The sequence below is a fragment of the Tachypleus tridentatus genome, chromosome 4 (genome assembly GCF_004210375.1).
Source record: "Tachypleus tridentatus isolate NWPU-2018 chromosome 4, ASM421037v1, whole genome shotgun sequence".
Taxonomy (NCBI): domain Eukaryota; kingdom Metazoa; phylum Arthropoda; class Merostomata; order Xiphosura; family Limulidae; genus Tachypleus; species Tachypleus tridentatus.
The window spans coordinates 69,287,674-69,294,468 of NC_134828.1; the positions used below are offsets into that span (position 1 = coordinate 69,287,674).

General features: G+C 33.9%; 1 protein-coding gene across 2 annotated transcripts in view; it reads left to right on the top strand.

The window, feature by feature from the left end:
• LOC143249378 (uncharacterized) overlaps window positions 1–6,795 on the top strand; it is a 350,051-nt gene that overhangs the window by 144,660 nt on the left and 198,596 nt on the right. The window lies entirely within an intron of this gene.

The window sequence follows — 6,795 nt, forward strand, 5'->3', positions numbered from 1 at the left end:
TGATATAAGTGACAGTTATATGTGTTATAGTGATATATGTGATAGTGATATAAGTGACAGTGATATGTGTGATAGTGATATAAGTGACTGTGATATAAGTGATAGTGATATAAGTGACAGTAATATATGTGATAGTGATATACGTGACACTGATATAAATAACAGTGATATAGTTTGGAATATAAGTTCTAACCCTTTATTGTGTAAGTTTGCTTATAAATAAATTGAACTAACCATGCATTATATTTTGCCGCTGAAAGTTATGTATAAAAATAAACAACAGAATAATATGTTATTTCTAACGTTTTATTTTTAGATAAATTAAAATAAACTGTGATTATTTATAATGATTAATTATTAAATAAGTGTATGCAAATAATGTGATTTGCTAGAAAATAATTAGAATATATAATAGAAAATCATATAGTAATTGAAAATAAATAAAATGATAGGTAAAAAGTGAAAACAATTGAAATCAGATTTGTACTTGAAGTAATCAGCTTTACTAAAATATAACAACTAACAAACTCTCTTTGTTAACCTGAAGGTGACCCAAGAAAGTCGAAACGTTGTTGTATACTTCATTATAATTAAAGTTTTTTGTACTCATACAAGCCGTCTGGAAAATATATATCACAACTACGTTCTTTCGGCTTTTGTTACTTGGGCATGAACTGCATTGATCACAAGTTAGATTATGAGAAGGTATGGTACGAAACATACACTATTGGTAATTTTGTACTGGTGCTTGCCCTACTTTTATAATTAAAACTGACTTCCCGCCTCAACAGGTGGCGGAAACCTCCAATCTAGTGTTCATCAAAGTCAATATGATAAGGTTTATTACCTGCAATTAATAAAATTAAAATAGCAAAGTAAAGCTACTTCTATTTGAGTAGCCTGCTTATCGTGTAAATAAAATATGCTTTATAATTACTTTTATTTTTCAAGTTTTGCCGATCATAAATACACGCCACCTTTCAGAATACAAAGAACTGCGTGCATGTCTTTTTCTTTACGCATGCAGTATCGAGTTATGTCTGACTGATTCAGAAAGAAGAGCTTTATTTTATAAGAACAATTTACCTACATAAATAAACTTCTTCACTTCCAATTTTATGTGTTACGTTTCAGGTTACCATTAACTTTAGGGCTTCTTTAAAAATTATCATCGTATAGAAAACATTCTTGTATTGGGGAAGCCTAGGTTGCTACAAAATAACAATCTAGTGCATATTTCACTTTACATTCTGTTCTGTTGCTGCAAAGGTTTTTTAATTTAGCAAATGTATAATTTAGTTATGAAAATCTACTCATTTTGCACTTAAATGGTGTAGTGCAAAGCCAGTATTGTAATGGTTTAAGTGGTCATTAGGAAAAGTGTGCACCAAGATCTGAAAGACCCTGACAAGCTATTCATTATATATTTAATTAGCTCTGGTAGTGAGTGAAAAGCCTCGTGGGCGGTCGCACACAATGGTTGGACCGCAGCTATATGTTTATCATAAATATCTGTGTTACAAATCATTTATTAATGGCTGCTTTGGATTAGTAAGTACTAGGTGTCAAAATAATAAACATAAATCTTATGTTTTGATTTATTTTCTAGAAAATTCAATTTTCTGATAGAATTACAGATAACAATATTCATGCAATGTTCAGGACTCACTCCAGTCGGTCCCGCTATGGCCGGATGTGTTAAGGCGTTCAACTCCTACTCTGAAGATTCGAATCCCTGTCGCACCAAACATGCTCGTCCTTTCACCCGGGGGGCGTTATAATGTGACGGTTAATCCCACTATTCGATGGTAAAAGAGTAGCTCAAGAGTTGGGTAGTGAAAACTAACTTCCTTCCCTCTAGTCTTACACTGCTATATTAGGGACGACTAGTGCAGATAGCCCTCGTGTAGCTTTGCGCAAATTTCAAACACTCTTGTCAATAAATTTTCTTTTAATCTAAATTATCTTTGTGCTCCAAATTTCTTCAAAACATTCTTTCCTCAAATTAGTTTCGATTGTTTTCTTTCTAAGTTAGTCTATCAAAAAGTTTATATCCTCATTTAGTGGATTTTTTTAATGTAAATCATAATTTGAAAAAAAAAAAACGACAACAAATAAACTGGAATACGTCTTCAGCATTATAAATCATTACCAATGTAAACTTTGATGTGGTCACCGAGCTCAGTTCATCAGTTTGCTAGCTGTTATCAACCAGAATGAATGTTCACAGTTCTGGAATGTTTATAATCACTGTAAGGATATTAGATTCAGATATTATGCAATGAATAAGACAGGCAAATGCTCTATAGAAACATGTAATACGTTCCACAAAATGAAAAAGTTAATTTATACATGTTCTTTTTTCGTTCGCCCCCCGCCAGCACAGCGGTATGTCTACGGATTTACAACGCTAAAATCAAGGGTTCGATTCCCCTCCGTGGATTCAGCAGATAGCCCGATGTGGCTTTACGATAAAGCAAAACACACTTTTTTGTTGTTTTTGTCCAGAACCAAATGAAAAGGGTATGGGTATTTAATGCCATCTAGGAATAGTTTACAAAACTAATATATTCAAGTACTCAGAAATACAAAAGGTAACAATACATTCAGTGGTTTATTTTGCCTTCGTTCTAAAATGTATAAACAAATGATATTTACAGTGCGCAGTGAAAAGATGTACAACATAATTCCAGTTCCGTATCCAAACAGAAAAACAAGTCAAGGTAGACAAAGCAAACAATAAAAGATTTACAGATTACAACACCTCACGGTTGTGTTGAAAAACTAGCCTCCTGCATCATGCTTGAAATAAAATACTGAAACATTTTAGTACTTTATACTAATTTTAAAATAAATAATACCTGTTACAGCCTATAAAGAACATTGTTTAATATAAGAATGTGTACAACAGTGTTCTTCAGTGATTTTTCAGGTTATGGCCTCACTGATGTTGTAGTAAGATTGACCAGTTGTGTGATAGCACATGTTACACTGATTAAATGTAAGGTTCCTTAGAAAACTAAGAAATGGTAGTTTGGTAGATGATCTTGACCCAAGAGAATATCCAATAAATTCAATCATCCGATGTTGTAAATACACTGCAAGTACATGTACAGTGTCTGTGTTTAATGTAGGCTCAGTCAAGTAAGTTTTAGCCATAGACATGCTATAATCTGTATCCTAATCAAATATCTAGTTATTTAGTGAACCTATCCAATAGCTGAAAGCTATATTCAGTTTTTACTGGCTGAAAGGAGGATGCTTTAAGTGAATAAATATCAGATAGATTTGAAGTATGATAAATGCAAAGTGATAGAAGTTGGCTATCATAATTTAGATTACAAGTATATTTTTTATGGGAAAAAAAATTCACAGTGTTATAGCAGAAGAGAATCTCAGTGTTCTGCTCGGTTTATTAAACCATCCAAACAGTGGCAATTCTTTCACAAGTTCAATACATTCTGTAGGTAGTTCATACACTCTGTAGTTAGTTCCTTACATTCCATAGCTAGTTCAGTACAATATATAGTTGGTTCATTACATTCTATAGCTAGTTCAGTACAATATATAGTTAGTTCAGTACATTCTGTTGCTAGTTCAGTACATTCCATAGCTAGTTCAGTACAATATATAGTTACTTCATTACATTCTATAGCTCGTTCAGTACAATATATAGTTAGTTCAGTACATTCTGTTGCTAGTTCAGTACATTTTGTAGCTAGTTTAGTACATTCTGTAGCTAGTTTAGCACGTTCTGTTGCTAGTTCATACATTTTGTAGTTAGTTTAATGCATTCTGTTACAAGTTCATACATTCTGTAGGTAGTGTAGTACATTCTCTAGCTTCTTACATTTTGTACCTAGTTCAGTACATTTTGTTGCTAGTTTGTAAGTAAACATGGTTTTTAGGTTTTTGCTAAAGAAATACTGAATATAAGTGTATAATAGGTTAATATTTTCTTCATCTGCAAATGTATTTTAGATAAATACTTTTCTCTCTGCACCATGAAGAGCTATTATCTTATGTACAGCTCTCACGAAATTTCTTGAGCATACCAGAAGCCTTGAAAAATTTCCTACCTCCTACACAACCAAATTTATTGTGCCAGTCTATGGTATAATTGCCATAATGCTATAGCCTACCATTAAAAAAGGGCACCCCAGCCTCCACGTGCAGTAATCCTTGTGCATACTTCCCCACAATCACAGACTCATTTTTGACAAGATAAATGAAATGCACTGAGAGTAAGAAGGAAGATTAGAGGTGGTGTAAAGAGACATGCCAGAAAAATTTTAGCTTCATAAATGTTACTTACCTCTGTGCACCACCAAAACTTAGAATCTGATGTTGAAAATGATAGAGAAACCAGTGTTGATCAATTACAAAGAAGAACTCCTTTTTTTGAGCTAGCAACAAAAAAGAAATGTCCACTTCACATCAGAATAAAGGAAAACACCCTGGTTGGTGTGAAAGACACAAAATATCTTATAGAAGAAAATAGGTGAGATGATGAAAAGAAACAGATGGAGTACATAAAATTAGATACAAGTCTTAAGGAAGAGCTTGCACAAATCAAAGATCATCACTGAAAGAATAATACTGAGACAATCCTTAAATTTCAAATGCTAGAAGTCATGCTCTTATCTACAGATGTGCCTCAATTGGAGGATAAAGTAGCAGTGAAGAGATAATTCTAGTTTAAGAGTCAGAAACTGAGCATCAAAAGTGGTATGAGCACAATCATATTACCATAAGAATTCTTTGATGTGAGGAGATGATCAAAAACGAGGACAGATCTACTAGACGATGTGTACATGTTATGCTTCAAAATAACGAAGGATTCCAGGGAAGCCAGACTCCCCAGAAATGACAAAAGACTTTCATGGAAGACGAGAATAAAAAGTCCAAAATCTGGTAACCATATAACACAGGACAAGAGGAGAGAGATGAACACAGCTGAAACAAAACGAAGAAAATGTCCAAAAGTACCAAATATTGAATGTATATGAGAAAGAACTTAGTCCTCCCAACCAAGAAGCCTCTGGTAAAAAAAAAAGAAGGTTTGAGAAAAGGAAACCAACAGAGAATGAACAAACAAAAAACACTTGTCCAAGAAAAAAGTATTGTCAGCTCAAAGCTGTGAATATTGTGAGGAAAGGCTTTTATAATACCAATGGATACAAAAGGGGCTGATGCTATGTCAAAGGGGAGAACACGGATTGGGAAGACACAAAATTGGTGGACAAAACATAGAAAACATACAGAATACTGATCAAATATGATGTGTAGAAAGGTGTTGTGCACATATGTCATAGTCAACTGCAGACCAGATTAATAAAAATCATAGATGGGGTTGAGGAAGAATAAGGAGAAATGCAAAGAAAAACAACAAAAGAGACTATAGTGGAGAAGTGAAAAACGATTGTTCACAGGAAATAAGATCAACAACAGGACAAGTAACTGGTAACCTCAGGATTTTATACATTTGATAGTCATTGACCAGAAGAGCAATGAACTAGAGCTCTGGAAGAGGGAGGATGAAAAAGAGAAAGGCCTGGAATTTGGATTTGGAAGGGTAAGAGTAGACTGATCCAGACGAAGAAAAGGAGTTATGTGCAAGGTTGAGAAAGAGAAAAAAATATAAAAATAAGGAGGAACAAAGCTGTATAACATCAATTTGGGTCACCAGAGAGAAATGAACACTAATGAAGACATCCAAATGAAGAAATGGAACCCAACAACATATATCTACATAAAAAGGATGAAAGAGTGCCTGATTCAATGAGTCCCAACTTCAGGGGACCAAAACAAAGAGGGATAGAGCAAAAAAAGTGAAACAAGATAAGCTTGCAAAGAGAAAAGATAACATCTACAAAAAACAACAACAACATCTGAACATGATCAAATTTTTCTGGTAAAAGACAGAGGTAAAACAGGAGATATAGGGGAGCAGTGAGAAAAATATGAAAACGTGAAAATGGAGCACAGGAGTGAAATAGAATGTAAGGGGCTCAGTTCCCAAGTTGAAGAAGTAGTTACCAAAGACAGTGAATTGAGAAAAAGAGAATAAAAAGTCTACAAAACAAGAAGAAATAGCCATGAATGCAAGGGGAAAAAATTTTAGTGAAAGAGAACAAGCAATTAGAGAAAAGAAACAGTATAAAACCTAATAAAAAGAAAGGAGGAAAGACGAGGTAAACCACAAGAATTGTAAATAATGGAATAAAACATGAGAAATAACATAGTCAAAAATAAGGAGTGTGTGTGTGTGATTTTCTTATAGCAAAGCCACAAAGGGTTATTTGCTTAGGCCACCGAGGGGAATCGAACCCCTGATTTTAGCGTTGTCAATCCGGAGACATACCGCTGTACTAGCGGGGAGCCGAAAACAAGGAAACGAACATACATGGGAATGTAATCTAGAAAGAGATGTGAAGGTTAAGGTTGTTTCCCCAATGGCAAGGTTCAACCCAAAGCAAACCATCTTAAACTTATAGTCCAGTAGGTCATTCTTGACTGAGGAGAAAGAATTTCAGTCGATGGTATCAGAGAAGGAAACCCAGAAAGCATGTTGTAATATACAACTCATTGAACAATAGTTGCAATGTATTAAATGGTTATCGAGCTTCCAGAAGCCACAGCAGAAATAAGCTATTTGTGTGAATAACGTTACCCGCACAGGGCAAAGTGAAATTCACGATTAAAAAATAAAACTTTTGAGAAAAAAAGAAAATAAGCTAATGAAAATGAAAAGCAAAGTTTTATTAACAATGCAAGTTTCAAGAAATTGAACTC